Here is a 9,587-nt window from a genome sequence, read left to right on the forward strand (position 1 = left end):
GTGCTTTTTAGAAACCCCAACAAGCCCCACCAAACACATCTGCTGGCACTCTGTTGCCTCATTTGTTCTAAATTTATTCCTAGGGGCCTGGAGGAGGTCACACACACAAGCAGAGCTAGCATTCTTTTCTGCTGATCCCGAATTTTTATTTTTTAATTTTTAAAAATTGAGATGGAGTCTCACTATATTGCCCATGCTGGTCTCAAACTCCTGGGTTCAAGCCATCCTCCCACTCAGCCTCCTAAGTCAAAGGGAAAGAAATTTTGGGATTACGGGCACACACTACCACACCCAGCTCCCCAAATTTTTAGACAAAGCTTCACCTCCTGAACCAACTGCAAATCAGAAAACCTTTTAATCCATCTATGACTTGTTCCCCAAGCCCCATTCCCCTACCCTTTGAGACGGCAGTCAAAACAATACATAGACTCCATGTATTAATCAATGACTTTGCCTGTAATTTCTGCTTTCCTGAAATTTACCCCTGCCTTTAAAAATCCTTACCTGCAAGCCATCAGGGAGTTTGGGTCTTAAGCATGAGCTGCCCCGATTCCTACAGCTGCAAAAGCTCACTGTGGAAGTCTTGTCTTCCTGAGCCAGGCAAGTGGACCACAGTTCAGTTCTGTAACAGTACCTTACGTTAAATGGTACAATTTGAAGCCCTCCAATCAGACCCTGCCAAGCCAACATTCCTAAATCTTTTCCCTTGCTCTCTGATCCCTTAAAATTTGCCCTAGACCTGGCCGGGTACGGTGGCTCACGCCTGTAATCCCAATACTTTGGGAGGCCAAGGCGGGTGGATCACGAGGTCAGATCAAGACCATTCTGGCTAACATGGTGAAACCCTGTCTCTACTAAAAAATACAAAAAATTAGCCGGGCGTGGTGGCATACGCCTGTAGTCCCAGCTACTTGGGAGGCTGAGGCAGGAGAATGGTGTGAACCCAGGAGGTGGAACTTGCAGTGAGCCGAGATCTCGCCACTGCACTCCAGCCTGGGCGACAGAGCGAGACTCTGTCTCAAAAAAAAAAAAAAAAAAAATTGCCCTAGGCCCTAAATCAGGGAGACAGACTTGAGCCCACTCCTGTCTCCTTGCTGACCACTTGCAATAAAGCCTTTCTTTTCTCAAAGGCAGGTGCCAGTTATTGGCTTTAGTGTGTAACGGGCAGTGAGCCCATTTGCTTGATAACATTTTTACTCCTAGTTCATTCAATATTATTTCAAGATAAAATGTAGCCTCTATTAATAGCTACTCTTAAATCCCATCTCCTAATCTAAAGCATAGCTGTCAGTTTCATTCTACTTAAGATTTGCTTTGTTTTGTTTTGAGACAGGGTCTTGCTCTGTTGCCCAGGCTAGAGTGCAGTGGCACAATCATAGCTCACTGCAACCTCAAATTCCTGGGCTCAAGTGATCCTCCCACATCAGCCTCCTGAGCAGCTAAGTCTACAGATGCATACCACTACACCCAGATAATTTTTAAAAATTTTCTGTAGAGACAGTATTTTGCTATGTTGCTCAGGCTGGTCTTGAACTCCTGGGCTCAAGGGATTCTCCCACCTTGACCTCCCAGAGTATGAAATTACAGGCATGCCAGAGCATGAGCCACTTTACCCACCACCCTCACTCTACTTAAGGTTTTTGGGGCTGGGCGCAATGGCTCATGCCTGTAATCCCAGCACTTTGGGAGGCCAAGGTGGGGGGATCATGAGGTCAGGAAATCGAGACCATCCTGGCCAACATGATGAAGCCCATCTCTACTAAAAATACAAAAATTAGCTGGGTGTGGTGGCACACACCTGTAATCCCAGCTACTAGGGTAGCTGAGGCAGGAGAATCACTTGAACCTAGAAGGCGGAGGTTGTAGTGAGCAAAGATCATGCCACTGCACCCCAGGCTGGTGACACAGCAAGACTCCATCTCAAAAAAAAAAAAAAAAGATTTTTGACCTTTACCAACCTATCCTCCGACATTTCTTTCCATTTGACTTTTGAAACACTTTTTATGGGGTTTTTCCCTAACGTACTGAAAAATCTTTCCTTGTTCCTTCTTTTGAATTCTGATATGGTTTGGCTGTGTCCCCACCCAAATCTCATCTTGAATTGCAGCTTCCATAATTCCCACATGTTGTGGGAGGGACCCGGTGGGAGATAATTGAATCATGGCGGCAGTTTCCCCCATACTGTTCTTGTGGTAGTGAATAAGTCTCACGAGATCAAGATGAGATGGTTTTATAAGGGGAAACCCCTTTCGCTTGTTTCTCATTCTCTCTCTTGCCTGCCGCCAAGTAAGACATGCTTTTTGTCTTCTGCCTTCTGCCATGATTGTGAGGCCTTCCCAGCCACGTGGAACTGTAAGTCCATTAAGCCTCTTTTTCTTTATAAATTACCCAGTCTTGGGTATGTCTTTATCAGCAGCGTGAAAATAGACTAATACAAATTCAACTGTGGCCCACCTCCCCAAATCTTTCCTCCATTCATTGTTTTTCTCGAGAAACTTTGTTCCTCGGACCTTCTGCTCTACAGGCAAGAGAGAGAATTTGTCCAAATACACGAAATGGAGCTCAAGAAAATCTCATCTGATTCTCAAAGAACACACATCTCAACTGACATCTGGCCCCACACTTGGTAATAAAAGTGCATTGGTGCATTTCCTGGCATGTCTTTGCCATTGTGCAAACCCTCCCTTCAAAGTGGCTGTGAACACTCTTGTTCATTCACTTTTATTTAAGTGTCTACATTTATTTTGTTTTTTCTTTGTTTTTTTAATGCCTCCTGGTTAGAAAGAATGAATAACACCTACTATTGATTGCCTAACAGGGTTACTATAGTCAATAATAACTTAATTGTACATTTTTAAATAACTTAAGGAGTATAATTGGATGGTTTGTAACTCAAAGGATAAATGCTTAAGGGGATGGATACCCCATTTTCCATGATGTGCTTATTTCACAGTGTATGCCTATATCAAAACATCTCATGTACCCCATAAACATATACACTGTGTACCCACAAAAATTAAAAATAAAATTAAAATGCCTCCTGGATACCAGGAACTATCATAGGAGCTGTACAGCAATGAACCAGACAGACTACATCCCTGTTGATATGGAACTTACATTCCAGGAGTTGAGATGAAAAGGGGGAAATTGCGAAATATTAGAATAGGGCGGCATGAGAGTGACTGGATAGTTATTTTAGATTGGGTAATCAGGTGTCTGAAGAAGTGATAGGCACTTTTTTTTTTTTTTTTTTTTTTGTGGGATGAAGTTTCGCTCTTGTTGCCCAGGCTGCAGTGCAATGGCACGATCTTGGCTCACCGCAACCTCCGCCTCCCGGGTTCAAGCAATTCTCCTGCCTCAGCCTCCCGAGTAGCTGGGATTACAAGCATACGCCACCAAGCCTGGCTAATTTTGTATTTTTAGTAGAAACGGGGTTTCTCCATGTTGGTGAGACTGGTCTCGAACTCCCGACCTCAGGTGATCCGCCCGCCTTGGCCTCCCAAAGTGCTGGGATTACAGGCATAAGCCACCACACCCGGCCGAAGTGATAGGCACTTTAAGCAGAGAACCAAATGCCAAGAAGCTAGCCAGCCTGGGGGAAGAGCAATCCAAGCAGAAACTACACGTGTACAGAGAGTAAAGCAGGAATATACTTGGGCATGTTTGAGTATCAGAGAGAAGGCCAGTATGACTGAAGCCGAATTGGCAAGGGAGAATGGCACAAAAAGTCAGAGGCAGACCCTCCAGATGAGGCGCTGGGGATTTTCTTCTAAGTATGATGTTACAAGTCATTTTTCCCTACCCACACAAAATGTCTTCCTCTTATAGAATCCTTTTCATATTAATGTGCATAACCATCCATCCAATCATAGAAGTCAAAACAAAAGAAAACCCCGGCTCCCTCTTTTTACAGCAGATGGCCCCACTTCTGGCCTACCTCACAAAGGAAACAATAGCTACAAGACAGAATTCCCCTCTCAGCTTACCAACATCAAATTTACAAACCCATCTGCATCCTGAATACCTTTCTCACTCTCTCATCTTGTGCTCTGGATCCAACTCCCTGCTGCCTATTCAGAAATTATTTTAGATTAGAAATCATTATTCCCTCTTTTTAAAAGATAAAATCTCACTCTCTCACCCAGGCTGGAGTGCAGTGGTAACATCATAGTTCACTGTAACCTTTAATTCCTGAACTCAAGGAATCCTCCCACCTTAGGCTCCAAGTAGCTGGGATTACAGGCACAAGCCACTGCACCCAGCTGGAACCTCCTATTTCCCTACCAACTATTTTCAGTTCTCTCTTCCCCTTTAAAGCTTACTTTTATAATTATCTACACTAGCAATGTTTAATTCCTTGCCTCCCACTGATTCTTCAACCCTCTGTCTCATTGCAACATTCCGCATACACCAAAGTAGCCCACTAAGGTTTAATGACTTCAATGTTGCTAAGTTTAATGGACATTCTCAGTTCTTATTTGAACCTCATTGCAACATAACACTGTTAATCACTCCTTTATGGAAACACTCTTGTCCGTTGTCTTTTCTGACCCCACACTCTCTTGATATTCCTATTCCTGACTTTTACTAGTTCATTCTCTTCTACCCAACCTTTAAATGTTTAACTTCCCGAGTGAACCAGAAACTATTAGAGTTTCTGGTCAACTGCATAATATCTATAATAGAAAAAAACTTAAATGAAAAGGTAAGTTCAGTGAGGAATGGACCAAAATAAAAACAATCCAATCATCCATATCTACCACAGGGTAGTGCCATGCACTATTTTGGGTACTAGCACTTCAGTAGTAAATAAGACAATGTTTTTGACCTCAGAGTTTACACTGTAGTGGAAACAATAGACAGCACTATAAAACAGTGTCAGTTGGTGATATATAATAGAAATTATAAAGAAATATGAAACAGAGTAAGGTCATGAGAATAGTGGATACATGTTTAGAGAAAAGTCCTCTGAGGAAGTGACCTTAAGCAGCGGTATAAAGTATAAGCCATACAAAGACCTAGACAAAAAACACTTCAGAGGGAAGAAAGAACTGAGGTAGATAGAAGGCTGACAAATTGAAAAATGGCAGTAAGTCCACTGTGTCTACAGGCAGAATGTTTATAAATTGCAGCTGAAATTGGAAAGATGCACAGTGACCAGATCAAGTAGGACCATGGAGACTAGGATCAAGAGTGTGGATTTTTATATGAGGAATGCCATTAGAGGATCTTGAATAAAAAAATGATAGAAATTGATTTACACTTTTTTTTTTTCCTTTGAGACGGAGTCTTGCTCTGTCACCCAGGCTGGAGGGCAATGGTGCGATCTCGGCTCACTGCAACCTCCGCCTCCTGGGTTCAAGCGATTGTCCTGCCTCAGCCTCCCAAGTAGCTGGGATTACAGGCACCTATCACCATGTCCAGCTAATTTTTGTACTTTATAATAGAGACAGGGTTTCACTATGTTGGTCAGGCTGGTCTCAACTCCTGACCTCAAGTGATCCGCCCACCTCAGCTTCCTAAGGTGCTGGGATGGCAGGTGCGAGCCACCGTGCCCAGCTGATTTACACTGTTAAAAGGTAATAAAACATGTAATCTAATTAAAAATTTCATGTGTTTGCTTTTCAAGGGCTCACATAAGAGGCTTTTTTGTTGTCTAACTTCCCCCATTTTTTTTTCTTTTTTTTTGAGACGGAGTCTCGCTCTGTCACCCAGGCTGGAGTGTAGCAGGCAATCTCGGTTCACTGCAAGCTCCGCCTCCCGGTTTCACACCATTCTCCTGCCTCAGCCTACCAAGTAGCTGGGATTACAGGAATACGCCACCAAGCCTGGCTAATTTCATATTTTTAGTAGAAAGGGGGTTTCTCCATGTTGGTAAGGCTGGTCCCGAACTCCTGACCTCAGGTAATCCGCCTGCCTTGGCCTCCCAAAGTGCTGGAATTAAAGGCGTGAGCCACCGTGCCCAGTCCAATTTTTTTTTAATGTTTTTGAAAAAGTGTCTCACTCTGTTGCACAGGCTGGAGTCCAGTGGTGTGATCAGTGTAGCCTCAACCTCTCAGGCTCAGGCAATCCTCCTACCTCAGCCTTCCAAGTAGCTGAGACTACAGGCACATGCTACCATGCCCAGCTAATTTTTAAATTTTTTGTAGAGATGGTCTCACTATGTTGCCCAGGCTAATCTGGAGCTCCTCAGATCAAGTGATGCTCCTGCCTCAGCCTCCCAAAGTGCTAGGATCACAGACATGAGCCACCGTGCTCAGCTGTGACCAGAATTTGAAGCTTCACTTTCTGCTTTTATACCATTGTGTATAGCATTATGCCTGAGGATGAAAAATGAGAACATATATACCCCATTGTTGTCAATTTTATATACTCCTTCAAGTCTATATTATCATTTACATATTTATTATAAAAATGATTTTTCAAATACATTGCAATAGTACAAAAGTCATTTTACTTTAAATTTAATAAAGTCATTATTGTTTACGTAAATGTTCAAATGAAACACTTTCATAATGTAATTTTAGTCAAATTTCCTTCCTGGTGTTTACTAGAAAATGAATCTACAAAATAAAATGCACATAAGCAAATTCTCATTAATTGAGATAAAGGGATGATCAATATGAACAGCAGAATATCTGGAAAGAAAGGCAATTTTGGAATTTCCCAAACCTTAAAACTTTATGTAGCCTAACAAAATATTAAGAGGCAGTGCTTGGCAATAATCAGGGCTTAAGATTTATAAGTGTATTAATTCAAATTTCCCATGTTTGCAATTACGCTCTTACCAAGCAAACAATATTTTTAAAGAGCAGGGCTTTCTCTGGAGTGGTTAGTTTCCCTGAAATCCTGGATTTCATTTTTTTTTTTTACATGTTGTAAAGCAGTGAAGTTCTAGTTAATGAGGTTTTATTAGAGTTGAGAATTCATATTTTAGACAATGCTTGTCAAACAGCAAAATAATATGATTCAATACAAAAACAACATTTTTTTCCTCTCAGAAGACTGTTTTCTTACACTATCAATTAGTCATGACAAACTTTAATTTTAATGTAACTTACTGTCCAATGCTACCTCACACTTTTTTGACTCTTTTTTATACTAGTCCCTGCTGTCTGAATACACTCTTGGAATATAAAATAATTTTATCTTACCCAAACAAAAACATAAAATGAAAAATAAAAATAAATCATATGATATTATGAAGTAAGATAAATTATTTCATGATTATCTGCTTTAGAATTATACCCTTCAGTAGTATAGACTCTAAAGAGTTGACTGGCCTAGGTCAAAATAACATTAGTTCCTAAGCTGCAAGGAACGCTATTATCTTGAAGTCAGAGATTTTGAAAACGTCAATGTCATTTTGCAAATGCTACCTAATTTTATAAAGTCAAACAAATATACTCAAAGGTCACAAATGCAAAAGACAACAGCAAAAGCTGACTATAGAAAACTATGTGAGTTACTGGAGTCTTCTAACAGCATTTTTTTTTCTAACAGCATTTAAATAAGGCATTGTAGACCTGGACTAAAGGAACATTAAGTAAGAAATATATATATTGAGTAGACAAACAAATGAAACACCATATTAAATTTCACATTATTTTGAGTATTTTAGGAAAAGTTTTTTTTAATTGAAAATATACTTTAACAACAACAAAAACTGCCATATACTAACCATGTGAATTATCACATATTTCCTACATACTGGGCTCAAGAGACGATACAGTACAATATTTTAGCTGCCAGTACTGCCAGTCTAAAAAGACTGAAGGCTTAGTGCATTCCTTGGAAGACAAATTTGGCAAACAAAAACAAAGATTATTTCCTTTGTTTCCTTGAGATGCAGTTAAATAAAACAGATATCCCCAAAGTAATGAAGACTCATTTCAAGTAATTACTCTGCTTACCAGTTTTATTTACATAGTAATTGTTATGAGTGGTTTTTAGTGAATTCCTTGTATTTACATTTTATATACACATTTATACTAGAAAGGTAAAGAAACTGTACAATAATAAAAAAATAAGAAAAAGAAATACAGTAACTTAGGTCCAACTGAGGAAACAAATACATGAAAGTATGATTAAATTTAGTCAGGTAGTATAACCTGAATGAGATTACTGCCAGAGGTTATATTCCCTCTATCAAGGATACCAATACCAAGGAAGTAGTTACTGGAGTTAAAAGGTCATTCTAAAACCTGCTAAGATCATGGCCACTCCTTCAATATTTTATTATATTACCAGTTTCCAGTAAGTAAGTCCCTGTAATAGCAATTACCTTTTGAGGGTTCTACTAGTAGTCCCTAGACTAGAATGACCCATGGGGCAAAAATATATGGGCACCCTAGGGCCCCATACTCCTAAAGAGGCAGTCACTACACTAACAAGGATCGCAGGCTTGTTAGTTTGAAAACTATATACCACTAACAGAAATAGTGTGCTTAAGTGTTGTTTCAAACTAAACTGCAACATAAAAACACACTGTAAATCTAACCAAATGGCATGTTATATAGCCATCACTCATAACACTCAAGTCATTTAGTTTAGGTTCAAATTTAAACATAATAGGACAATAGCAATATGTCATTAGAGATCAGAGATCTCTGTCAATCAGATATAGCCTTGCGGCCACCTAAAGATGCGTTTGCTGCCTCATATATGTATCTAGTAGCAGTTCCGAAAGCCAATGCATTCGCTCTTAGAAGGACAATGTCAATTGTTCTGACACTGCTGTTGGCTACATTTAACTAATTCTATGATATGGTACTAGAGCTCAAGAAATACATCAAGGCCGGGCGCGGTGGCTCACGCTTGTAATCCCAGCACTTTGGGAGGCCGAGGCAGGCGGATCACGAGGTCAGGAGATCGAGACCACAGTGAAACCCTGTCTCTACTAAAAATACAAAAAAATTAGCCGGGCGTGGTGGCGGGCGCCTGTAGTCCCAGCTACTCGGAGAGGCTGAGGCAGGAGAATGGCGTGAACCTGGGAGGCAGAGCTTGCAGTGAGCCGAGATCGCGCCACTGCACTCCAGCCTGGGTGACAGAGCGAGACTCCGTCTCAAAAAAAAAAAGAAATACATCAAGCCAGATCACTCTGTTCAGACCTCCCAAGGGAAACATGTTCCCTGGACAGCACCTGACTGGGAAAAGACTGTTAATGTTACTATAAAATGCAAAATAGTAAAAGCAGCATTTTCCCCAATTTACTATTCAGTGAGAAAGCCAAGCAGAAACCCAACGCAGCACGTTGTGAAGAGTTTCAATGCTCTATTTTCAGCAGTTAAGCCAGGCATACCACCTCCTTCATCTGACCTGGATCCTGCTCTAGACTTCAAGGAAACATACACCTGATTAGCAGTTCAAGAACTCGACATAAAAATAATTCATGCTATGTTTCAATTGGAGGGTCATGACACTGTTGGGCCCACAGGCAAGGCATTCATAAGTCAATTTAATTTAAGATCATATCTACCTTTTTGGAAATGACTCCCTATGTTACAATGAAAGAATTCATCAAAGAATGATTCAATCATGCAGCACTACTTCCTAGAGTTGGCAGGGAAATCATCCATTTCTTGGCG

The sequence above is a fragment of the Nomascus leucogenys genome, chromosome 3 (genome assembly GCF_006542625.1).
Source record: "Nomascus leucogenys isolate Asia chromosome 3, Asia_NLE_v1, whole genome shotgun sequence".
In the NCBI taxonomy this organism is placed as follows: domain Eukaryota; kingdom Metazoa; phylum Chordata; class Mammalia; order Primates; family Hylobatidae; genus Nomascus; species Nomascus leucogenys.